General features: G+C 41.3%; 1 protein-coding gene across 3 annotated transcripts in view; it reads left to right on the top strand.

Annotated features, from left to right (window-relative positions):
- Window positions 1-4,854: 4,854 nt before the first annotated feature.
- Snx16 (sorting nexin 16) overlaps window positions 4,855-27,760 on the top strand; it is a 131,647-nt gene continuing 108,741 nt past the window's right edge. For 2 of the 3 annotated variants that reach the window (XM_067138923.2, XM_067138920.2), the window contains exon 1: window positions 4,855-5,016. The gene's annotated coding sequence lies outside the window, so the exon portion shown is untranslated. The remainder of the gene's footprint in view (window positions 5,017-27,760) is intronic. The other variant, XM_067138921.2, reaches the window with a different exon arrangement.

Genomic DNA, 27,760 nt, shown 5'->3' with positions numbered 1-27,760 from the left:
CTCCTTCTTGGTGTTGCATTTGCTCTGTCAGTCAGTGTATTTTTTGCTTTACTTTTACAGGAAATTCCAAATACCAGTTTTCAAATCTGTAATATGTTACGTTTGAGATAATTTGCAGATATAGTCTTTTTAAAATTTCACCTCGTTTGTCAGTCCTGTTCATCCCTTATTCATCGGATTATCAAAAACACAAATATACGTCTTTCTTTATTTTCAAAGGAGATTCCAAATTTTAATTTTCATGTCTATAAAATATTCAGTTTTTGAGATATATGTCTCCTCATAAAAAGTGATCAACCACTTATCCCCCTCTTTCACTCCCCTTAAACTTTTCCATCCCATGCCCGAGTTAACTCGGACGTCAACATTTCTCCCCCTGTCCCAAACACGAGTTAACTCGGATTTAAACAATGCGCTCTTGTTCACTTCCGAGTTCAGTCCAACGCTGTTGACATGCTTTGTTCAGACGACAGACAATTTCTAAAACGCCTTACCATTTTTTGACGATAATTATGTGCCTTGTGTTTTTCATTCACACCTGTCATCTAAGATGGGTGCACGGGAGTGTATAGAAAGCATAACGAAAGATTATAGTTTAGAAATTTTAGGCAATGATGATGAGTCTGATTTTTTATTAATATAGTGGAGATAAGTTTCAGTAAAATAAGCTGTCGACATTTATCACGCCAAGTTCTTTCAGGTTTTTGGAAAAGTGTTACGAGAAAACTATTGCTAATATTGTCGTTCCATGACTTTTCAGTAGCTGTGTAAATACAAAGTATTTATGGCCTATTACAACCACTGTCGAAACGTCCAGAAAAATCTGGTATGGGGCATGCATAAGGCTGAAAGAAACTTGGGAGTGAAAAGGTTAATGAGATTTTCCGAAGGCAAAAAATACGTATTTTTTTATTTTTAAAGGAGATTCCAAATACCAATTTTTACGTCTGCAAACGTTTAAGTTTTTGAGATATAGATATCCTCAATTTAAAAATTCACCCCTTTTTTACCCCTTAGTAACTGAATATCAAAAAATCCTCCCTTAGCGAGCACCTACATGTTAATATGAATGTATCCCCAAAATTTCATTTCTTTATGTTCAGTAGTTTTGGCTCGGCGATGATGAGTCAGTCAGTCAATCAGTCAGTCAGTCAGGACAAGTTATTTTATATATACAGGTGAGCTCAACCCAACCAAGTCAGTCAGTCATAGCTGGGAGTCCAGTCTAACACACCACGCTACACCATTACTCTGTTCGTCGCGACAAAGTGCTGTCAAAATCTATCTTAGGATTCTACAGGTCTTTACAGTGGACTTAGATTCTGTCAGTCGATTGGAACTTAGAATCTGTGAGCGATTAGAAACTCCGTTATGTGATAAGTCTTTACATTGGACTTTAATTCTGTCAGTTGATTGAAACATAGATGACAAGTCTTACAGTGAACTTAGGTTCTGACATTGATTGGAACTTAGAAATTGTGCGCGTATAGGAACTTCGACATGTGACAAGTCTTTACTTAGTTTCTTACCAGCAAGTGTTGTGAATTTCAAAGTGACTCGCCACTAAATTATATTATTGACTGTGGAATTTCTTAAAACTCAGCTTATTTTCTTTCATTTATTAAGTAGAAGTGATCATGAAAGTGTTTAAACTTTTCCCCTACAATAAATACAAGTGATTGCCAATTGCGCAAATTATACTCGTGTGCTTCGACACAAGTGATTAACTCTGGGCAGAGGTGAACGATACTCTATTCAAACTGAGTTGAATTTTGAACTATGCATAATAATTGCTTATGTTATTTCTTCTTCATTGTGTTTAATAATTTATTAGTGCGTTACTGACAGCAGTGTCCGTTGGATAAACTCTTGAGCAGTCGTGTATTTATTTAAATGTCAAGTGCAACCATGTTTCAGTGGAAAGCAATCACGAACTGTGCATAATATGTGAACAGTCTTCAGTTTCGTTATTTCTAAAGCTCATGTTCATATACTGTGACCTATTTCTTTACTTAATCCGATGCTATCCGCATCTTCATCTTTAAATAACCTTTAAGTTCTATCTACAAGGGTCTAGTGAAGATTGGCCTCATATTGCGTCAATATTAACTCAAACATTGGTGTCAAATAAGTGTCGGGGGACTGTGCAATTGTGGACACTCGTGTGAGTAATAAAAGGAGTGATTACCCCGCAAGATCTTCGGAGAACGTCGGAGACCGTCCAGAACTTCAGAGGTACGAGTTCGATCCCATGTCGGACTAACCTGGGTGTTCCAGCTTCATTCTATGGTGACGAACGAGGCTTGTAGAACGAGTTCCAGTCCAGTTCAGCATGGTGACCTGGGAGTACGGGTTACCCAATAGACGATGTTGAACACGACGAAATCTACACCAAGGTGATATCCAATTCAACATGCATTTATTTGAATGAACTTCATTTTTAAAAGAACTTTCAAGTTTTCATGTAGATAGGACACCTCCTGCTATACCAAGCCCTACCTGGAAATGCCCTGAGACATACCTCGTGCGAATATAAATTAAATAGTAAACCCGGGCTATATTTTACTGGTACAGAGAGGAGGGTAAAAACGTGGCACCCTACACATTGTGGCACGATAGCTAGCTAGTTTTTATTGATAACTCCTTTCATAATAATTATAAATACGTTCAGCAAGTATTGATTTTCGCTGATGGGGTAGAAATACATCGACATTACCAAAAAGTTGAGGCATTAAGAACTCCCCCACCGCAGTCCATTCCTTGTGAGAGTTGTCTCACGTACAATCATCACACTACATCCCACTGCAAAGCCAAATCACCGAAATGCAGCCACTGTACTGAAAACCATTCTACCACCACGGGTCCAAATACTTCCTAGCCACCCCGTTGTAACACAACTGTGGTGAACAACACCCTACATATGCCCACCGCTGCAAAGCACGCCCCGCCCTGTCCCCCCAGTAAACCAGAACTTGTAGCACCTGTTAGAATAATTGACACACGCACAACACCAGATCACTCATTATTACCCCCACCAACAACAGAAGATATGATTCGCTTTATCACAGTCGCATTCTACAATATCCATCCCTGCCATCGCCCTCATGTACTCGCCAGTCTTCAAGCAGCAGCGAACCAAACTCTCAACCTACATTTCTATAATTCACACAGAAAACTTAATACGCGTTTCACTTTAAGCCTTCTGGAAACTTTAATCTAAACACCCACTCCCTGCCTTCCCCTGTCCTATTGGATAGTCCAACCCACCTATAATCCCATGTCATCCATAGTAATATCATCAATCAGTCAAACATCATTAAGATCTCTTCCCAACCATCATCAATTCTCCCTCTGCACCACCCATTCACTAACATTGTGTGAAAAAAATTATCCTCCAGCCACATGAAATCGTTCATTCACCCATGCCCCCCCCCCCTCTCAACTATTTCGCAGCCGATGAATCATTCCGCATACTTTAAAAAGTAAATAAAACCAAAATAAAATCTTGTTGAAATTTATTAAACCTGCGAGTTGACCGTGAGGTTAGGGGCGCGCAGTTGTGAGCTTGCATCCGGGAGATAGTGGGTTCGAACCTCACTGTCGGCAACCCTGAATATGATTTTCCGTGTTTTCCCATTTTCACCCCAGGTAAATGCTGGGGCTATACCCTAATCAAGGCCACGTCTGCTTTTTTCCCACTTAGGCCTTTCCTATCCCATCGTCACCATAAGACCTATCCGCTGCGGTGCGACTTCAAGCAAATTGTAAAGAAAAATGCCTAAAACCCTCCCAAGAGGCCGAATAGTCCTTCCCCCTCCTATATTCACTCATCCAATTACCCACCTCCCGAATCCTTCTTACCTTCAGACCCCACCCGTATCTCCTGGGCCCTATTCCCCTTCAGCGAGGGGAATGAAAACGTTCTTGATGATGATGACGACGAAGAACGTGCAACAGGCCAAGTCAGCGCTGGATTGATTCAAAAGCTTTCTAGTTAAATCTAAGAAAATGTATAAGCGTGCACTTTCCCCATCTAGAATTACGCTACCTACCTTTACAATGTTCAGTAACTAAAACTCACAATTGGAATGCTTAGGAAACATTTTAGACCATCAGCGTACCGGTATCTCTATGAGGGCGAGTTCAGAAATAGATTGCTGTTCTTGATGGTCTACCTTATAATTCAATATAAAGAAATGTGAATTTCTTAATTTTGCGTAAATGGGCAAATCTTTTATTCTGGTTCAAATTTAACCCCAGCCAATCCGATCTTTCTTGGTGCGTTACTGTTACTGTAATTTTGAGTAATGCAGTGTAATGCAATGTATCGTTTACACAGAAGTGTCCATAAGGGAAATGATGGAGCGAAGAAGTGTACCGGTAGTGGTTGCATGTTGTTTCCAAATGCTTAGGAGTTCTTCGTCATTATCGTACCTTTGAGTACATACGTGTGAGAAAAAATTGTCCTGAAAGTTTGCGTTATTGTTATGTATGTAGTAGTCTTTTAAATGCTTATCATTTAAATTCAGTTATTAATCTGAAGTTAGATGAAGGAACACAACTATTTTCTCACTTAGGACGCCCACCATCATTCGCGTATGCTAAACATTTACACCTCAATTACGACAGTAGGTTGATGGAAAATACATAAAATGAAATGGGGAATGACAAATTTCAGTTGTAGTTTGTTTTTCTTTCGAATACTTTATTATGGTTTATTTATAAGTCTAGGAACACCAAGAAGAATAGTTACGAAAACAATCAGCATTCAAATGTTGGCTCCTTTCAAGGCGCCACTTTGACGTTTGTTGTCTATTGTTTACTAATCTTACAACATGGCAGACTTGTACATCTTTGAATGTCATGTGTTTGTCAATAGGTCGCATCTGTCATAGTGGGAACGATATCTAACGGCATGATACATAAACGCCAGTATCATTCATTCCTTTTTATAAAGCGAGGATTACAGTTAGTCGTGGATTCACTTTAGTGTAAGCCGCTATGTATCTATTCTGCGTAAGTAACTTCGTATAATATTATGTCAAGTTTTCACCCGTGGCCACATCTGTTTCATTTTTTCATACATACTGTAATGGATTATTACTCAGAGAGGTGAAGGGTGACTACAGTGAGAAAATAAGCTAAATGCTTACAGTTTAAAGTAGTTGTAAAAGAAATATTGGCAATCGTAACATCAACTTTTAAAAAATATGGTTAAATTATTGTCCAGAATTTTTGAGGAATTTTGCTGTGCATCCTGCGCACATGGATTATTTTACACTAAACCCCTCCTACCCAAGAGGTACCGTAAGTATGTCATCATAGCTGTGCCGGCGAATTCTGGCCTCAGTCGTTTCCCGATTGATTGTAAAAGTTCCAGAAATGTGGATCTTTCTAGGTAATATGGTCAAATTTTGACACTGTGAATGTTTATATTGATGGTGTGTGTGTTGTCTTTACTTCCGTTGCTTTGCATGTGGGGTGGAACAAACTAGTGTGTTATAGAATATACGTCAGCTGTGTTATAGGGAATTTATTTGTGAACCTAATGCGGTAGTACATCTATATAATTTTCTTTGCATAATATAAAGGAATACGCAGGGGAGGAGCGGTATTGGTTACGGTACACAAGCCGGCTATCGCCAGTTCACTCGTAGGCGCCGACATATGCTGTTAAAGCTGTCCAAAATCTTGTCTACCTTTAAGAAGCTAGTTTTATTATAAAATCCTAATGTTTCAATAACTTGTCAGATTTTGCTGACATAGTTTCTGGAATAATTCTTGTGCAGTACATGATATGGTTGGAGTATCAACTGTGTAAAATCCCAGGTTTGATTTTAAGATGACAAGCACCATATCCAACCTTTTCTTAAGAAATCCATTCACAAGCATAGAAATAACTATAATGTAGGCCTACAAAATATATATGGGTAATTATTGGTTCAGTAGCACAAAATTGATCATATAAATTTAGGCGTGCCAAGCAAGTTGCTTATGGTGTATGCCTTACATTTGTGAGATGATAGGTTTGAATTTCACCATTGGCAGCCCAAAGTATAGTTTTCCATGGTTTCCCCATTTTCACAACGGGTAAATGTCGGAAATTGCCGTAATTAAGTCCACAACCTCAGCTTCCTAGACATACACTTTTCTCATCACTTTCCAGTTTCTGTCAGTGGATTGTTCAGCAGATACAGAAAAATTACATGGACAGCTTTCCATCATTTTTCTCCTAATGTGCTTTATGTATAGATAGATCGTTTCATATAAAGTTAGTTCTTTCATTTAGTAAATTCAATTGGTATACTTTTTATGTACCTCTGTACTGCTTTTGCTAAGATAGAGGACCATGACTAATTCATAATTTCATGTTATTGGCTTTACATCCCACTATCTACTTTTATGGTTTTTGGAGACACCGAGGTGCCAAAATTTGGTCCCTCAGTAGTTCTTCTACATGTCAGTAAATGTACCAACTCAAGACTGACGTATTTGAGCACCTTCAAATACCACCGGACTGAGCCAGGATCAAACCTGCCAAGTTGGGGTCAAAAGGCCAGCCCCTCAACCGTCTAAGCCACTCAGCCCGGCAGAGGATCATGAAATCAGGGGTGTATAATAATAAAAATTGTGTATTACGTAATATCTCATTTATCAACGCATAAATGGAAATAAACATAACCAGTGAACAGATTAAAAAAAAAAAAATCTATTTGCTCTACGTTGCACTGACAGAAATGTCTTATGGTGACGATGGGATAGGAAAGGCCTAGGAGTCGGAAGGAAACGGCCGTGGCCTTAGTTAAAGTACAACTCCAGCGTTTGCCCAGCATGAAAATAAGAAATCACTGAAAACCATCTTCAGGGCTGCTGATAGTGGTGTTCGAACCCAGGATCCCACAGCTGTGCACCCCTATCCGCACGGCCAATTCGCCTGGTAGAAACATATTTATCTCCGACCTTCATAGTAAACTTCGTGAAATTTACATCATTGTGGAAGCAAGCCATATAGATCTGCACTCTGCTGAGTTGATTATGAAGGCTTAATTGATATATACATACCGGGCGAGTTGGCCGTGCGCGTAGAGCCGCGCGGCTGCGAGCTTGCATCCGGGATATAGTAGGTTCGAATCCCACTATCGGCAGCCCTGAAAATGGTTTTCCGTCGTTTCCCATTTTCACACCAGGCAAATGCTGGGGCTGTACTTTAATTAAAGCCACAGTCGCTTCCTTCCAACTCCTAGGTCTTTCCTATCCCATCGTCGCTATAAGACCTATCTGTGTTGGCGCAATATAAAGCCCCTAGCAAAAAAAAAAAATAAATAAATAAATAAATAAATAAAATTGATATATACCTTCATAGGAGAGGCAGCCAGCCCATAAATTCACAGGGTTTTGTGCCCTCCCAATGAACAATTAATTTTTACTTCTTAACACATTATACTCAGGTTTTAAGCTTGGAAAGGTGACTAGTACTTCTAAATTAAACTGCAAAATCTGGCTCTAGGATAAAGCATAAAATTGTGTGAGTGTGTGTGTGCACGCGCACGCGCGCACTGGCAGAAAGTGAAATCCCAAGGAGTTATGTTAAATGAACAAAATTCGGGAGGCATGTTTGCACATCTGAAAGATGACACCTATTGATATTTGTACGCTAGTGCGGCCAGTATTCAGGAGATAGTGGGTTCGAATCCCACTGTCGGCAGCCCTGAAGATGGTTTTCCGCGGTTTCCCATTTTCACACCAGGCAAATGCTGGGGCTGTACCTTAATTAAGGCCACGGCCGATTCCTTCCCACTCCTAGACCTTTCCTGTCCCATCGTCGCCATAAGACCTGTCTGTGTCGGAACGACGTAAAGCAACTTGTAAATTTGTACACTAGTTGACGAAGAAATTTGCTAGTAACGCCACTATGTCCTTGTAAGGCAGATTTACTTTAAATACACGCTGTACATTTTGTGAGCGTTTGTCATTGTCCGGTGTTGTGGGGTAGATGTGAATCAAGCTTGCCCTTAAGGAGATGAAGACTTAGCGAGTTGGCCATGCGGTTAGGGGCGCGCAGCTGTAAGCTTGCATCCGGGAGATAGTGGGTTCGGACTCCACTGTCGGCAGCCCTGAATATGGTTTTCCATTGTTTTTCCATTTTCACACCAGACAAATGCTGGGGGTGTACCTTAATCAAGGTCACAGCTGCTTCTTTCCCACTCGTGGGCCTTCCCTATCCCATCGTCGCCGTAAGACCTATCTGTGTCATAATGTAAAGCATGTTCTAAAAAAATGTATATACAGTTGAACCTGCCCTAACGGACACCCTTATTCAGCGGACACCTCCCTATACGGACAATTTTCCTCGGAACCGATTTTATTTTACAAAAGACAAGTGTTAAATTGGCCTCATTTAAGCGGACACCTCGAACTCCGGACAGCGGACATCGCCATTTGTCCCGTCCACTTGACTTAAGCGGACACTTTACACGTTGTAGGACAGTTTATTACGCTGGACCACATGTCATCCTTTCTTTTAAAACCATTCTTCAGACATAGGGAAATCCCTTTTGAATGTTTGTACTATTTCGAGTGCGAGGGGAGAGAGTGTACATCGGAATGCAGTTCTACCTAGTGGTGTATAGGCCTATTCCGAGAGTTCTAATTGCCCAGAAATGCTGCCAGAGACTGTCAACTCACAAGTTACGTGGGGATTTTCGTCCCTTCTTGCATCATTCTATTCATAACTCGGATTGTCGCTGATAAGGTCGAGCTCAGGTAGTCAACTTGAGAAGGAAAGGACAGTACAGGCGCTAATTAGTGAGACAGAAATACCGTAGCATTTGAGTTGTCTGTTAAACATGAGTAACAAGGGACGATCATGTTTAGATCTCCAGGCAAGAAGAAATGTGATTATAGAAAGTGACAAGGGAATTTCAGTGAGAAAGCTTGCCGAAACATTCAACTGCGGGAAAACTCAAATAAACACTATTGTAAAGAGTAGAACTGAAATTTTAAAGGAGTGGGACGAAAATAGAACACTATGGAACCATTTAACAGACTTTATTCCGTTTTCGAGAATATCGCATTTAAGAAAACATGTGCTAAATTTACACAGACGAAGCTTCACGATTACTTCACAAAGCTGTAATGTTTGTAAATGATGTAAAATCACTTATAATAACTCTCTATGAAATACTAACACAGAAATGACTTAGAATAATAAATATAAAGATATGTATGCTTATATTTAAGGCGGATGTCCTTTGCCGTTAAAATGTTCGATTATTTTTACAACTTGTTTTAGCGGACACCTCTCGTAACGGACATTTTTCCTCGGAACCGATGGTGTCCGTAGAAGGGAGGTTCGACTGTATATGAAGAAGGCAGTATCAGCAGCTTTCTGAGTTTGAACGTCGCTGTGTAATAGGGCTACGAGAAGGTGGATGTTCTTTCCACGATATTGCAGAAGGACTTGACAGGGATGTGTCCAGTGCATTGCTGTTGGCAACAATGGTCACTGGAGGGCATTGTCTCCCTCTCCATAGCAACCCGGGTCCAGCTGCACATGGGCCACTACGGAGAGGGAAGACTTCTGTATTTGCTGCATGGCTGTGGTGGGTCATAATGCATCTGCATCATCTATGAGAGCATAACAAATAGATTACTTAATGGACTACTCTGAGCCAATGTCCTGTAGTGTTCATGCATCTAACTCCAAATCGATGCCATCTGCAGCTTCAGTGGTGTCAAGCTAGAGCTCATTGGAGGACGGAGTGGAGATTCTCAGATGAGATCCGTTTCTGTCTGGGGGCCAGTGATGACTGTAGGTTGGTAAGGAGGTGGCCAAGTGAGCGTTTGGAATCAAGATGTCTGCGGCGTCAACGCACTTGACCTGGGGAGCCATTTCCTTTGACAGCAGAAGCACTCTCGTTATTCCAAGAAACTCGACAGTGGATTTGTACGTTGACTGAACTGATTGTGCTGACATTCATTCGCAGTACCAAGGAGGTGTTTTCCAACAGGATAACTCTAGTGTTCATACCACGGCTGTCTCCCAATTTTCTCTACTGAGTGACGACCAGTTGCCTTGGCCTGCGAGATACGCAGACATTTTAGCCATTGAGCACGTATGGGATATTACGGGACGACAAATAAATCATCATCCAATACCAGCATTAACTTTAGAACTGCTTCAGTTTTATCTGTGAAATGCCAGAGTAATTTTTCACAATACACAGAATAAAATAAAAGTGCGTCTGAAATCATATTGTATTCAACTGTATCATACATTGATATAAAGCTGGAAGACTCATCTATATAATTTTGATAAAAATAAAGAAATCATTGTTATTATTTTGAATTAAACATGAAAAGGAATTTTATAAAATAGTTTTGATAAAAAATATTGACTTTCTTGCACCAAAAAAAAAAAAAAAAAAAAATAGGATATTTTCAGAAAGAATTTGTCTCAAAAAACATGATACTTGCAAAGATCAAAGTTTATTTTTCATTACTCAAAAACTAGTTTTGATTTATTTCTGTTAGTTACAGAATGGCCATGTCTGCTGTTTTGCTCAATGCAACCTCAATGTCAACAGACTTCTGCAGCCATGTTCTGGAATATGTGAAGGAGGTTTAAGATGAATGACAGAATGATCATAGCAAGGATACAGTTTGATACAGGAATACGAGATCTGTTCCAAGTATATGCTCCATAAACTGGAAATAAAGAAGAGAATACAGAACAATTTAATGAAAACATATAGAATTATATAGAAGATAAGGAAATAATTATAATGGGAAATATGAAGGCACAAGTGGGAAGGGAAGAGGTTCTGGGGCCATACGGATATGGCAACAAGAATTAAGAAGGGGATATGTTAATGGACTTTTGCCAGAGGAACAAACTAATAATAGGAAACACATTGTTCAGAAAGAAAAATGGCTAGAAAATTACCACATATGGATAGGGAGACAGAAGAAAGAAGACGTTGATTGATTACATGTTAGTGGGAAAAGGACACCGAAAATATCTTATGGATGTTACAGATAAGTCTGAGGAAGCCTTTGGAGATGACCTCAGAGCAGTAATAGCAGAGTTGAAAGTAGGCAGTCACTGATCTGAATTTAGTGCAGTTGCCCAGGTGGCAGATTCCTTATCTATTGAGTACCTGGTCTTTTCTTAAACAATTGCAAAGAATTTGGAAATTTATTGAACATCTCACTTGGTAAGTTATTCCAATCCCCAGCTCCTCTTCCTATAAATAATTGTTTGTCCCAATTTGTCTTCTTGAATTCCAACTTTATTTTTATACTATGATCTTTCCTAGTTTTAAAAACACCATTCAAACTTTTTCGTCTACTAATGTCATTCCATGCAATCTCTCTGCCAACAACCTGGAACATACCACTCAGTCGAGCAGCTTGTCTCCTTTCTCCCAAGTCTTCCCAGGCCAAACTTTGCAATACTTTTGTAACTCTTTTTATTACAATAAAAGGTCAATTAAAAATTAATGTCCACCTTGTCAACACAAATATGAAATTTATTACATTTCCAGTACACCAAACATGTTTCAAGAACCGAAGTTCTTATGTCAAAAATCACCTAGAACAAACCAAGCTGCTTTTCTTTGGATTTTTTACATTTTTCGAATCAAGTAATCCTGGTGAGGGCCCCATACACTGGGTGATTTCTGACAAAAGAGTAGTGTTACAAAAATGTTGCAAAGTTTGGGCTGGGAAGACTTGGGAGAAAGGAGACAAGCTGCTCAACTAAGTGGTATGTACAATTTACGAACTTCATCATATAGATCCATATTGATACAGTTAAAATTAAAAAATGATGTTAGGTTTATGGTCCACCTAATCAATACACATCACTTTACAAGTGAAAACTGTTTAATATAAAAACATATTATTGGGCAAGTTGGCTGTGGGGTTAGGGGCGCGCGGCTGTGAGCTTGCATCTGGGAGATAGTGGGTTCGAATCCCACTGTCAGCAGCCCTGAAGATGGTTTTCCGTGGTTTCCTATTTTCACACCAGGCTAATGCTGGGGCTGTACCTTAATTAAGGCCATGGTCGCTTCCGTCCCACTCCTAGCCCTTCCTATCTCATCATCGCCATAAGACCTATCTGTGTTGGTGCAACGTAAAGACACTAACAAGAAAAAAAAAAAAGAAAAACATATTAAATATATTTTGGGACATGTTTCATCTCTATTTGAGACTTCCTCAGGCATAAAATCACCTGGTAGATCACAAAACTCATTCAGAAATTGAAAAGAATGGAAGAAACTAATGCCTATTTAAGAATTATTTGAGATACACTAAAGATATAATATATACATTATTTACACAATTGTCCTCGCTTCTTGCAAAAACTTTTGTTATCTTCATTGTTAAAATTGAAATATGAGAAGCCAGCCATAACGTCTCGTAACAGAATACATTGTTCATTGTTGCTGTCTAGTAATATGAAACGGAAGTTCCTTTAAGAACTGTTGAGAAAACACTGAAGACAAAATATACACATTATTTAATAAAGTAGTTTAACATTTCTTGCAAACAATCTTTCTTCAATGTTAAACTTGAACAACCTTACTTGAAAAATTTACAGGCAGTGTTGGTATCTGGTAGTTTCAGTGTGTTGACTGGGGAGATTGAAATTCTGGCCTCGGTATAGGATTGGGACCAAATCCACATCAGAAGATGTAAAACTTTAACTCGTAAGGAAATTTTTTTCAAAATTAAGCTATTCTGGTAGAAGAAATCTGAAGCCTTTTGAGATAGCCTGTCATATGGCAAAGATCAGCACTGCATGACCACCATAATCATTGGTTAAATCTTTCAAACACTTGTGGTTAAGGGAAGAGATTAAGTTTCTTTACAGAAAGAAATCCTTTTTAACTGAAAAGTTATATTTAGCTCATCTTGAGGCCCCCCTATGCCTGGTCCCTCTAGAATGGAATTTATTCCAATGTAATGTCGCAAATAAAATGGAATGCATCTTAAGTAAGAAACAAGCCACATTGGACAAGAAATTAGATGATCTAAGAAGGGCGAAATATGATATGGAGGTTCTTAATAGTAACATTAATAATAGAAAATATGGAATAAATCAGTTAACGGTTCAAGACAAGTTCAGTCAATTCGGTGAAAAACCTCTCTGGAATCCATTTCACAAACCTATAATTAGACACTCTTAGTAGAGAACCTAAATTTAATTGGCCAAGTTTTAACAGAGGAGATGATATTACAACCATTGCCGAAGCAGAATCTAATATACAAAAACTCCCTGTGGATTCTCAAGACGATCTTAGGTACGAAACAAAGAAAAGACTCCCTCAGTTAGTCAGCCTAAAACCAATATTCCATTTGACAAGGTAAAATGTAACAAGGATCTTGGGAATAAAATAAAAGACAATGATGTTATTGTGACTAAGGCAGATAAAGGTAATTGTACAGTTATATTGGACAGAAAAGATTACATTGAAAAAACAGAAATTTTTTTTCTGACTAGTCATTTTCCAGAGACAATAGACCCCATAGCTAGGATACAAAAAACCCTAAAATCTTTATTGAAAAATCCTGCGTTCATCTTCAATGAAGACGAAATTCAGAAGATGATAAATATGAACCCCAGGTTACCGAGGGCTAGAGCGTTGCCTAAAATCCATAAAATCGGTGCACCTGTCAGACCTATTATTAACTGTAAGAGCAGTCCTACGTATTAAATCTCCAAATTTATACACAGATTTCTTTCTAACAACTATAGGTTTCACAATAAGTCAATAATAAGAAATTCAGTAGATTTTTGTAAAAGTTTAGAAGTTTTCAAACTTCTGTCCCATCATTACTTACGTTCATATGACATAACTAATATGTATGCAAATATCCCGATCAGTAAAACAGTGGATATTATTAGAACAAATTTAACTAGGGAAGTTAGAGATTGAACAATTCATGAAAATTCTAGAGTTTGTCACAAAAAACAACTATTTTACATTCGATACCACCATTTAGAGTCAAGAGGGATTACCAATGGGAGCTCCAGCCTCGGGTATCTTAGCCAATATTTATTTAGACCATCTAGAACACCGCAAAATAATTGGACATATTCAAGGTTTTGGATTTTTGGACATATTTCGTGGATGGTACCTTTGTAATAATAGATAAGCGTTATGTTATAACAATAGTAACAATATCTTAGTTTTAAATTCATTAGATGAAAGAATAAAATTTACACTTGAAAACGAGAAAGACAATGCTTTGAATTTATTGGATGTGACCATTAAGAGGGAACCCGGCAAGTTCCCTTATAAAGTGTACAGAAAGGATACGTTTACTCCAGTGTCCATTAAAAATGATTCTTTACATCCTGGGAGCCATAAGAGGGCTGCCTATTTCAGTATGGTTTATCGAGCCTTCAATTTACCTTTATCTCATACAGAAAGAGAAAAAGAATTACAATACATACAGAAGATAGCCATTATGAATGGGTTCACTGTTCATCATCATCATCATCAATGATGTCCCACTCCAGTTGCCCGGGTGTGGTTCCAGTGTTAATACCATGAAATCAATAGAATTATACATAAAGTAAAAAGAAAGAACAACATAAGATTAACACCAGAGAATTGCAAGAGTTCAAAATATTTGAATTTTAGTTTTACAAACCCAGGGATTTTTCAAATCACAAAATGATTTAAGAAACACGACTGTCAAGTATCATTTTCAACTAAGAACAATAATAGTCATATATTTTATAACCATGATAGTGTAAATTACAATAAAGAGGATTTCTTAGATTCAGGAATCTATAAACTTAAGTACGATCAATGCTTTGTCACGTACGTGGGGCAGACAGGTAGGAGTTTTCAAACTAGATATCTCAAACACGTCAATGCCAACAGACAGAAGAAGTATTCTGCAATGAGTGTCCATAAGGGAGATACTGGTCACCAATATACTGACATAAATAAAGACTTGACCATTTTAAAAAAAGTGAGCAAAGGGAACCTGATGAGCAATCACGAAAATATTAATATAGATTTGGACCAGAGTATTAACCCAAACAAAAATATGAATGACGTACAAGAGAACAAAAATCCGTTATATGAACAGATACCATCGCTTTTATCATCATGAAAAATTAATAATTTGTAATCGCCTCCTCTAAAACAAACATCCCACACTCCCACTCCATCTGTAGGCCGAGCTATTTCCTTCCCCCACTAATAGCACTGGTCCCCCCCACCCTGCCACCCCTAGCCAAGTACCGCAAGGCGATAGAAAACATAATTATAACACGCGAGTTCTTATTTGCCAAAGTAAGAAAGCTTCGTGGGAGAGATATGTGTCATCTATGACGTCACATACTCCATCATCTCAAGTGTGGACTAAACTTCGACGTATTTCGGGAGGATCATCCTCCTCCTTACCGGGCGAGTTGGCCGTGCGCGTAGAGGCGCGCGGCTGTGAGCTTGCATCCGGGAGATAGTAGGTTCGAATCCCACTATCGGCAGCCCTGAAGATGGTTTTCCGTGGTTTCCCATTTTCACACCAGGCAAATGCTGGGGCTGTACCTTAATTAAGGCCACGGCCGCTTCCTTCCAACTCCTAGGCCTTTCCTATCCCATCGTCGCCATAAGACCTATCTGTGTCGGTGCGACGTAAAGCCCCTATCAAAAAAAAAAAAAAAAAAAAAAAAAAAAAAAAGGATCATCCTCTGTACCGGGAATTTCCATTGCAGGCAGTCTCGTTGCTGAACCTCTCTTGATTGCTAACCATCTCACAAGTCATTTTGCGGATGTGTCTGGCTCCGGGAATTACCATCATGATTTCCTCACTCTGAAGTGGGAGGCAGAACGCCATCGCCTTAGTTTTGCCACTCAAGCTTCAGAGGACTATAACGTGCCCTTTACGGAGTGGGAACTCTGCAGCGCCTTGGCGCTTTGCAAGGACACATTTCTTGGGCCAGACAATGTCCATAACCAGATGTTGAAACACCTTAGTGAGGATAATCTATTATATCTACTTCGCGTGTTCAACCGAACCTGGATAGAGGGTGAGTTTCCGTCTCAGTGGCGAGAGGGCATAGTTATTCCTGTCTTCAAGCCTGAAAAAACCCTCCGTCCCTCCCTCTATTCTGTGTCGGAGTTGGGAGGACATTTTCGCAATACCATGTTCAGGAAAATGTAGTCCCACAGGGATCAGTTCTTAGTGCCAATCTGTTTGCGATTGCCATAAACGGTATTGTTGCTGCTGCTGGTTCAGCAGTAATACCTTCGCTTGGACGATTTTGCTCTGCACTATAGCTTGCGTAATATGGCAGTCGCAGAGCGACAATTACAGCAAGCTATTAGGAGAGTGGAGCAGTGGACCTTTGAACATGGCTTCCGGTTTTCCACCACAAAGACTTCTGTTGTCCACTTTTGTTGGCAACGTACTCTTCACCTACATCCTGAGCTTTATTTATGAAATGTCTCTATTCCTGTAGTTGACACTTACCGATTTCTTGGGCTTCTATTCGATAGTACTTTATTGTGGGAGCCACACTTGCGGTAGCTAAAAGTGCAATGCTCCAAGAGGCTTAATCTCTTGAAGTTTCTTAGCAGCACTAATTGGGGAGCTGACCGCACGGTGCTCCTACGCTTCTATAGGGCACATATTTTATTCTGGTTAGACTACAGCAGTGCAGCATTTGGCTCAGCAAGACCAAGCACTCTTGCAGGATTGAACCGTATCCATCACACCGGAGTTAGGTTGGCGACGGGAGCTTTTCATACAAGCCCCAGAGTTAGCTTGCCCGCTGAATCTTGTGTGCCACCTTTACACCTGAGGTGCCGGCAGCTCCTTCTGTTGTGTGCTGCAAGTTTGCGACAGACGGCACTTCACCCAAGCTATCCATGCGTATTCAACAATGGACACCGCCGGCTTTACGCTGCTTGTCCTCGAGCAACGCGGCCGGGTGAATACGCTTCGATAGCAGTCACAGAGTGTTTCACGTACCTTTGGTTCTTTGCCTTGTCAAACAACCAAGTGGGGTACCTCCGTGGGTAGTACGACATCCTGAAATAATCCTGGATCTGCACACTGGCCTGAAGGAAAACAACAGACCCTTCGATTTATCGGAGGCTCTTTCTGTCGGTTGTTGGTCGGTATCCAGGTTCAGTCGTCATTTACATGGATGGCTCGAGAACAGACACTAAAGTGGGCTGTGCGTTCGTTGTCGACACTGATAGGTTTCTTTTTGCTCTCCCGGAAACCTGTAGTGTGTACACAGCAGAGCTCTATGCTATCTGTGAAGCTCTACGGTATGCACTGTCTGATGAGCGCCGACACTTTCTTCTGTGTACTGACTCCTCAAGCTCGCTACAGTCTACTGATACCTGTTTCCCTTGGCACACACTGGTGCAGCGGATCCAGGACCTGCTGGCCGGGTGTTCGGATGCCGGCACCAGAACCACGTTTCCCACATGGGTGTAGAGAGAAACGAGTTAGCAAATAAGGCTGCCAAGGAGGCAGTAACACTGCCCCCGTTGCCTTACAAGGTTCCAGTAAGTGATATTCACTCTCATTGGGAGATGGAGTGGCAGGCGACTCCTCTTCCAAATAAGCTGAGAGCGATAAAAGGTATAACGAAGGTATGGAGGACTTCCCTTCGGGCTTCTTGGAGGGAAGCAGTGGTATTATGTCGTCTTCGGATCGGCCACGGTATACTAACGCACTCCAATTTATTGAAAGGAGAACCCCCTCCGGTGTGTACTTGCGGCGATCATCTTACCGTGGTACACATCCTTACGGAGTGCATGGACCTGGTCGGTCTGCGCCGCAGTCTAAAACTCCCGCGTACCATCTCCCTCATCCTGCGCGATGACGAGCAGTCCGTAGACCTCGTCATCCGTTTTATGAGCGATGGTGGTCTTTTCTTATCGTGTGTAATGATGTCCTTTGTCCTAGTGTATTTGTGTTAACTGCGCTTTTATCCCATTGACTTTATTTTAGTTCGTGTTGCGTATATTAATGTGTTATTTTAACTTTTAATTTGAATTTTATATATATCTGTATTTCAGGCAATGACTTATTCCTTCGTCACCTGTATTTTCTATTATTTTGTTAGAAATAAGGCATTGCGAATTAGATCCACTGATTGTTTTAATCTCATTACCATTTTTCATCACCAATTTTTTAAAACTCCAGTCAGAGGATACATTTTAAAATTTTAATTATAATAGCATGTCGTCCATCTCGTTTCATTAGGGGCCGATAACCTTCGATGTTAGGCCCCATTAAACAAGAAGCACACCGGGCGAGTTGGCCGTGCGCGTAGAGGCGCGCGGCTCTGAGCTTGCATCCGGGAGATAGTAGGTTCGAATCCCACTATCGGCAGCCCTGAAGATGGTTTTCCATGGTTTCCCATTTTCACACCAGGCAAATGCTGGGGCTGTACCTTAATTAAGGCCACGGCCGCTTCCTTCCAACTCCTAGGCCTTTCCTATCCCATCGTCGCCATAAGACCTATCTGTGTCGGTGCGACGTAAAGCCCCTAGCAAAAAAAAAAAAAACAAGAAGCACCGGGCGAGTTGGCCGTGCGCGTAGAGGTGCGCGGCTGTGAGCTAGCATCCGGGAGATAGTAGGTTCGAATCCCACTATCGGCAGACCTGAAGATGGTTTTCCATGGTTTCCCATTTTCACACCAGGCAAATGCTGGGGCTGTACCTTAATTAAGGCCATGGCCTCTTCCAACTCCTAGGCCTTTCCTATCCCATCGTCGCCATAAGACCTATCTGTGTCGGTGCGGCGTAAAGCCCCTAGCAAAAAAAAACAAAAAAACAAAAACAAAACAAGAAGCATCTTCATCATAACTTCTCTGCTAATTGCATGTACTGCACGTTTCCCATGTGATGTGGCACTATTTTCTACATCACGTTTCAAATACCCATATCTATTAGGAATGTTATGTTACATAAAGTGAATTTCTGCTAGCAGTTTGAGGCACCCCATCTGAAAATATGTGAAGGTTTTTCAATGGTTGTATAGTTCCTTAAACTTTTCAATAATACAAGACCTGCACTGCATATTCTTCATGTTCCAGAAAGTCAGATAAGAGGGCAAAAGATAATATAGTTTTTGCTTCATGTTTATTCGAAAACCAAGCAATAGCGGTAAGTAGTGTAATCTAAGTGCTGTTCCAATGGGCAGATTGAATTTCATCCCGCTCCTTACAGGTAAATTTTCTTTAAAGGCAATATGCTGGACAACATTGCTAATACTCAGACTGCCAGTTATTATGTTGAATGCCAAGTGCTGTTTAAAAAATTTATGGTACAGGAACTGAGGCAACTTTTCTCTCAATAAATCCAAGCAGTCTTGTACGCTACCTTTTCAACTTGATCACCAGTAAACCCATTCATTCTATTTGCACAGTTCTGTGGAGTCCTCATCTAGTATTAAAGAATTAAATCTGGGACAATTTGAGCATTCCCCTGACACACATACTTCACCATGTGGATTACACATCACCTGTTCAGTGAATTGTTTAACCTCTAGAGGTTCATTTAATTTACATGAGCGCAATACACATAAAATAAGTCTCACATTCTCATGAATCATACACACACATACATTTTGAGGTATATATCTCAATAAGAAAACAAATTTAGGCCTAGAAGCAGCAAATTTAGAGAAACTAACACGTTCTTCTGGGTGCTTTTCACAAAATATTGCATATGTCTCCTTGAGAGTTGTTAGTAAGTAACATTTCTGAACAACTGATTTGACACCATTTTGCTGTGCTGTTACACAATGTCTCCACCTGGGTGCTTGCTGTGAAACTTCATCATTTATGTAGAAGTTACGTATGAGAGTCTTTAATTCACTAAAGTCTGATACACTGCTACTCTCTGCTTTGGAAGCACCTTGTCCTTGTACTTTAAGCCTTCTTTTCTTGCAAAGTCAAAAATTAAAGGACGTCATTTGCAAGGTGATGTAGGTAATGCCACGGAAGCTCGTTTTGTTGTCTTCCCATATTATTGCTGTGTTGAGAACACTTTAGAAAGTGATTCTAGTATGTCGCTCAGACTTGGTGGTTGTTTTGAATTTGTACAATGATCTTGATTAGATTTTTTAAATAGCCTTTCCTCTCTTTTATAGTCCTAGTTCTTCTCCATTAATAACCTCTTTCACTCAGTTGGCTTCTTTTTATTTTGTGTGCCTCTGCATCTTTTCCTCTGATTATCATCATAAAATCTCTTTTCTTTCAATCTTTTTCTATAATTTGCTTGCTTTTCAGCTGATTTGAGTTTTCCCATGTTTTTCTGTTGTATCCCATTTAGGATTAAATTTATGAAAATATATACAATTTCATCCAAAGCCATTGTGCTACTTCACCTTAACTGTCTTACAGAGAATTCAGCTTCCTTACTTTCAATCATTACTGGTTAGCATTATAGCAAACTTTTACTAAAATTTTGGTAACAGACTGACAGCAACAGACAATATAGATTCAGTGGCAAAATGATGTACTATAACTGGAAGCAATTAAGAAATTAATCTCTATTTTTTTTTTCCTAGTAGCTTTACGTCGCACCGACACAGATAGGTCTTATGGCGACAATGGGATAGGAAAGGCCTAGGAGTTGGAAGGAAGCGGCCATGGCCTTAAGTAAGGAACAGCCCCAGCATTTGCCTGGTGTGAAAATGGGAAAACACGGAAAACCATCTTCAGCGCTGCCAACAGTGGCATTCGAACCCACTATCTCCTGGATGCAAGCTCACAGTCGCGTGCCCCTGACCGCACGGCCAACTCGCCCGGTTTAATCGCAATTAGAACGCTATTTGGTCTATTTCATGCTGTGGTAATAGCACTAGATTTCATTTGCTTCACCTACGTTTTAATGGACTCATACAAATACACATTAATTTTTTGCCATTATTACAGTACATATAAAACACCACCTATTATCTTCATTGGAATTAAATTAAATTTTGTAATTGATGAAAAAATAGTGGTATAATTTGAAAATATACACTGACTGACAGAGCAAATGCAACACCAAGAAGGAGTGGTCAGAACTTTATGCCAATTGCAGGGTAGACTGACGTCACTGAGGTATGCTCATGATGTGAAATGCGGCGCTGTGCTGCGCACGTAGCGAACGATAAATGGGACACGGTGTTGGCGAATGGCCCACTTCGTACCGTGATTTCTCAGCCGACAGTCATTGTAGAACGTGTTGTCGTGTGCCACAGGACACGTGTATAGCTAAGAATGCCAGGCCGCCGTCAACGGAGGCATTTCCAGCAGACAGACGACTTTACGAGGGGTATGGTGATCGGGCTAAGAAGGGCAGGTTGGTCGCTTCGTCAAATCGCAGCCGATACCCATAGGGATGTGTCCACGGTGCAGCGCCTGTGGCGAAGATGGTTGGCGCAGGGACATGTGGCACGTGCGACGGGTCCAGGCGCAGCCCGAGTGACGTCAGCACGCGAGGATCGGCGCATCCGCCGCCAAGCGGTGGCAGCCCCGCACGCCACGTCAACCGCCATTCTTCAGCATGTGCAAGACACCCTGGCTGTTCCAATATCGACCAGAACAATTTCCCGTCGATTGGTTGAAGGAGGCCTGCACTCCCGGCGTCCGCTCAGAAGACTACCATTGACTCCACAGCATAGACGTGCACGCCTGGCATGGTGCCGGGCTAGAGCGACTTGGATGAGGGAATGGCGGAACGTCGTGTTCTCCGATGAGTCACGCTTCTGTTCTGTCAGTGATAGTCACCGCAGACGAGTGTGGCGTCGGCGTGGAGAAAGGTCAAATCCGGCAGTAACTGTGGAGCGCCCTACCGCTAGACAACGCGGCATCATGGTTTGGGGCGCTGTTGCGTATGATTCCACGTCACCTCTAGTGCGTATTCAAGGCACGTTAAATGCCCACCGCTACGTGCAGCATGTGCTGCGGCCGGTGGCACTCCCGTACCTTCAGGGGCTGCCGAATGCTCTGTTTCAGCAGGATAATGCCCGCCCACACACTGCTCGCATCTCCCAACAGGCTCTATGAGGTGTACAGATGCTTCCGTGGTCAGCGTACTCTCCGGATCTCTCACCAATCGAACACGTGTGGGATCTCATTGGACGCCGTTTGCAAACTCTACCCCAGCCTCGTACGGACGACCAACTGTGGCAAATGGTTGACAGAGAATGGAGAACCATCCCTCAGGACACCATCCGCACTCTTATTGACTCTGTACCTCGACGTGTTTCTGCGTGCATCGCCGCTCGCGGTGGTCCTACATCCTACTGAGTCGATGCCGAGCGCATTGTGTGACCTGCGTATCGGTTTGAAATAAACATCAATTATTCGTCCGTGCCGTCTCTGTTTTTTCCCCAACTTGCATCCCTTTTGAACCACTCCTCCTTGGTGTTGCATTTGCTCTGTCAGTCAGTGTACATAATGTTCTTTCAGATCGTATATAATATTAAATATTGCAATGAATTGTGAAGTTTCAGACTCAGGTTGATATATTTCAGGAATTGCTAGACTATGTCTACTAAGCCTTCAGCCCAGAGGCTGATCGGATCCTCAAAATAACACCACCTAAGTGGCATTCGAACCCACTATCCCCCGGATGCAAGCTCACAGTCGCGTGCCCCTGACCGCACGGCCAACTCACCCGGTTTAATCGCAATTAGAGCGCTATTTGGTCTATTTCATGCTGTGATAATAGCACAAGAGTATACAGTTGCAGGAAAACTGCAAAAACCTATGACATTTCTATATTGAGGTGTACAGGCATTACGAGGGATGAGGTAGTTTGCATTGCTTGCCTCAGTGGGCCAGAAAGTGCTATTGCAGTAGTCCCTTTCATAACATCCAGATGCACTAGTCTTGTTCTGAATGACATTACTTGGCACTACCCATTGCTCGGCTGCTCCCATACTGTTAGAGCCATAAATGAGACTGGAACTTCATAGCTACGTATTGCCTTTTTTTTTTTTTTTCACAAGTTGCTTTACGTCGCACCGACACAGATAGGTCTTATGGCGACAATGGGACAGGAAAGGGCTAGGAGTGGAAGGAAGCGGCCGTGGCCTTAATTAACCCCTTAACTGGGTACGAAATTCTCCACATGCGTAACCTGCCGTGGGTACTTTTTCCCCACTTTGTGATATTTAGATATTTCCTTCATAAATGTGTACACAATTAGTTTAATCTAATACGATAGTAATTATTATTCTTCAATAATGTGATACCAACATTATGTACATTATTTACATTGTTATGAATCCAAATGTGTTACTAACATTATTTACATTGTTCTGAATCAGGATGATTATAGGTTTTGTAGATTGTTATCTGTGTGATATAGGCAGAAACAAGGTGTTACACACAAAGCCTTTTCACAGTCAGGACACCAGTATGATGTTTCCTTCCTCTTCCCTTGGGACCAACACACAATACACCTTCGGAGAGGTAGCCGATCTACTTTACATTTGGAAGCCATGCTTCGCGACATAAATGGCTGCGCGGGAACTTCGTGCAAGGCGCCAAAACAAATGCATTTCACGAAGCTGTGACAGCTCTAAAAAACAATACACAGCATGATCTCATGGAAAACATATCAACTAATACGATAGATTCCATGGACACTCCGTATGCCTTCACCGTCAAGATACATACGCGATAAATTTTACGATCGACTAATGTCGTCATACCCACTGTAGAAGCCCAGCGCGAAAACATCTAAAGACGTCATACCCACTTAAGGGGTTAAGGTAATTAAGGTACAGCCCCAGCATCTGCCTAGTGTGAAAATGGGAAACCATGGAAAAACATCTTTAGGACTGCCGATAGTGGGGTTCGAACCTGCTATCTCCCATTACTGCATATTGCTTTGGCTTGTGCCAAGAGATATGAAAGTATCACTGCATCCATCAAGAAACAGCAGTGGGTGGAGAACATATGACTACTAACATTTAAAGGTTGTTGGGCTTAGCAGCAGTTATCTTGGGAGGCCAGAGACCCTTAATAGACTCTATGGAGTATGAGCTTTTTTATATAAATCCATTTGATTAGTAGAATAAATTTTCATGGATAGGTGATATTCACAAAAAATGTAGGCCTATGGTATTTATAATTTTCAAGGAATGTAATGCCTTCTGATTTCGTCAGACTAGTAAAGTAGTTCTTGGTACAAGGTAGTTACCAAGTTTAGACAAGGCTTTCACTTTTGTTGTTCATAGTTTACATGGATCATTTACTAAAATGGCAGGGAGGGATTCAGTTGGGTTGAAGTGTAGCAAGAGGTTTGGTCTATGTCGATGACTTGGTCTTCATCGTAGACTGTGCTGAAATATCCGAAATATCTTGGAACTTCAATAGAGGTGCTAAGGTTATGATGAAATTTAGCATTTCCAACACTTAAGTTATGTCAGTAGGAAAGAAACCTAAGAGGATTGAATGTCAGGCCAGGAATACAAAGCTGAAGCAGGTAATCATTTTGAGTATTTAGGATGGGTATTCTCTCATGATGATAATATACTAACTTAAACGAAATTGAATCAAGATGCTGGGAAGCTGCTGCAGTGAGCTTGCAGTTGCGATCAACACTATTCTGTAAGAAAGAAGTTCTTGGATGAATCTATCCTTACTTATATTTTCAGACTGACTATGCTGTACGAGAGTGAAATCTGGAGCGCTAAGGGATATCTTATTTATAAGTTAGAACGGGCAGACATGACAGTAGCAAGAATGATTGCTAGTATAAACAGGCAGGAACAATGGTGAATGGGTACTGTGAAAGAGGAGATATAAAGGCTCAATTTGGAAGGAATTTTAATGGATAATAATAAAAATAATAATAATGGTTTTACGTCCTAAGTACTCTTACGGCTTTTGGAGATACTGAGGTGTCTGTATTTTGTACCGCAGGAGTTTTTTGAAGTGCCAGTAAATCTTGCTGGCCCCGTGGTGTAGGGATAGCGTGCCTGACTCTCGCCTGGAGGCCCCGGGTTCAATTCCCGGCCAGGTCAAGGATTTTTCTCTAGACCTGAGGGCTGGTTCGAGGTCCACTCAGCCTACGTGATTAGAATTGAGGAGCTATCTGACGGTGAGGTGGCGGCCCCAGTCTCGAAAGCCCAGAATAATGGCCGAGAGGATGTGTCGCACTGACCACACGGCACCTCACAATCTGCAGGTTTTCGGTCTGAGCAGCGGTCGCTTGGTAGGCCAAGGCCCTTCAAGGGCTGTAGTGCCATGGGGGGGTTTTATGTGAGGAACACCACGGGAATACCGGCGCCCGTGACTAGTACACCTAGGTGAGGAACCTAATCGGTTTGCGTTGGTTATGAGTGGCACCATTGTGTGAGAAACACCATAGGTCTGCGTTACCTGTATGATGTACAATACTTGTGAGTAGTACCATCATGTGTGGAACACACTGAGTCTTCACTACTTTTGATTAGTAACCCAACATGACAAATACCATGGTTCTACTTTACTAGCGATAAGTACCATTCTGAGGGACCTTTGACCTGGATTTTGGACCTGTTCAGACATCAAGCATCCTCGATTCAGGATTGTGCTTTATAAGTGGTCCCTTGGTCAGAAACACTATTATTTATGATCTTTTTTTTTTTTTGAGTCTGTTCCACTGTTTTTTTTTTTTTTTTTGGTTCATGTCCATCCATTCATTCTTCATGACATTTTTTTTATTTAGGTCAGTGGATGATTTTGACTTTTTTGTTTGTCATTTCATTTGGTACCATTAGGGGCCAATGACCTCGATGTTAGGCCCCTTTAAACAACAAGCATCATCATCATCACCAGGAAAGAGAGGAGACTGGGAGAGAAGGAAAACAAGAAGAAGGAGAAGACTTAAGGATAAATGAAATGCAGTTGGCTGTTAAACAACTCAAGAATGGAAAGGCACAAGGGCATGATGGAATCGCACCAGTAATGATTAAGAACTTGGGAAAGAAAGCAGAAGTCTTTGTATTCAAGATTATGGTGGAGGCCTGGAGAACAAGAAAGGTGGAGGTAGCAGTCATCCCCATCTTTAAAAAAGGAGACAATTGAGAGTGCAGTAATCATCGTGGCATATCCTTGTTATCAGTGCCTGGGAAGGTCTTCTCAAAGATCCTGGAGACTAGATTAAGAAAGGAGGTAGAGGCTAAACTTGAAGAAGCCCAATGTGGCTTCCGTCCAAATAGAAGCACGCAAGATCTCTTATTTACTGTTAGGATGGCCAGTGCAAAGCTACTGGAAAAGAACAAGGCCCTTCATGCTGCCTTTATTGACCTGAAACAGGCATTTGACAGAGTCCCGAGGTCCAAACTCTGGAAAGTCCTAAAGGAGCATGGAGTTAGCAGGTCACCTTGCAGTTCAATCAAGAGTCTGTATAAGAACTGTCGGAATTATGTGCGGACAGGAAATGTGAAGTCGGTAGAGTTCACAACGAGACAAGGAGTCCAGTACGGCTGCAGTCTTAGCCCTCTTCTTTTCATCGTGTACCTCCACCAAATTATGAAGCTGTGTCATGAGAGAATCAAGAAATTGACGGTCGGAAATTACCTCATGCGGCCAGTACGATTTTCTAACTTGGCATTTGCTGATGAGCTGATTGTTGTTGCCTCCAGCGAACAAAACCTACAACACAACATCAATGTACGAGTGGAAGAGCTTAAGAAAAAAGGTATGGAGGTGAATGTGGACAAGACAAAGACTATGGTTATCAGCAGGAATGAGGAGAGACACTGTATCATAGTTGATAGTAAACCATTAGAACAAGTCACCAAGTTCAAGTATCTTGGCTCAATCATCAGCTCAGACGGAAGATGGAGGAGGAAATAACAAAATAGGAACAGCAGGGCGCCTTTTTTTTAATGCCATCCGAACAAACTTCCTCAACAAGGAGGAGATCTCAAAGGGCACAAAGTTAGCTGTTTACAAATCCACCTTTGTGCCCACATTGACCTATGGCTGCGAATCCTGGGTGCTAACAGAAAGAACCAAGAGCAGAATCCAAGCAGCAGAGATGAGATAGATAGATAGATAAGAAATGGGTGAGCCCTGTCTTCGCAGAGCTCCACACATAGGTCTATGAAGACCCTTTGTGCCCCTTAAACAGGTTTGCCTAGTCCAGCCCTAGTGCTCCTATAAAGGATACTAGTGTCCGGATATTGGCATTCCTGATGTCTTCCAGGCTCACAACATGTGAGCCAAGGTATCGATGTCTGGTGCTTGCAAGAGCCTCGCACTGACATAACACATGCGCGGAGGTCTCCTCCTCCTTACTGCATCTTCTACACATCGGATCCTGGGTGATTTTCATGATGTGTAGGTGTGTCTGTAAGGTATTGTGGCCTGTTAACAGTCCAACTACCATTCTCATTCTGGTCGTATTCAAATTCATTAGGACCTTTTTATAACTTTGGCTAGGCCCTTTGATAAGTTCACGTGCCTGCCTTGCTATAGTTAACCTCTTCCAAATATCTAAGTGAGACTGGTTTGTCCTCTGGGATATTACCAGTCTCACGCTTCGGAGTGACACTCCCAGGAAGGGCTCTGGTCCTGTGAAAGAACCTTTTGAGCCTTGTTTCGGTAGTTTGTCAGCTTCTTCATTTCCACTGATACCTGTGTGCCCAGGGACCCATAATAGGGTAACTGAGCTAAATTCACACAGCTGATCTAACATCCTTTGGCATTCCCATACCAGTTTTGATGTTGTTTTAACTGCACATAGTGCTTTTAGCGCTGCCTGGCTATCACTGC

The sequence above is a fragment of the Anabrus simplex genome, chromosome 2, assembly GCF_040414725.1.
Source record: "Anabrus simplex isolate iqAnaSimp1 chromosome 2, ASM4041472v1, whole genome shotgun sequence".
NCBI lineage: Eukaryota > Metazoa > Arthropoda > Insecta > Orthoptera > Tettigoniidae > Anabrus > Anabrus simplex.
The sequence above is the reverse complement of the archived record's forward strand: the minus strand, read 5'-3'. Positions and strand labels throughout refer to the sequence as shown.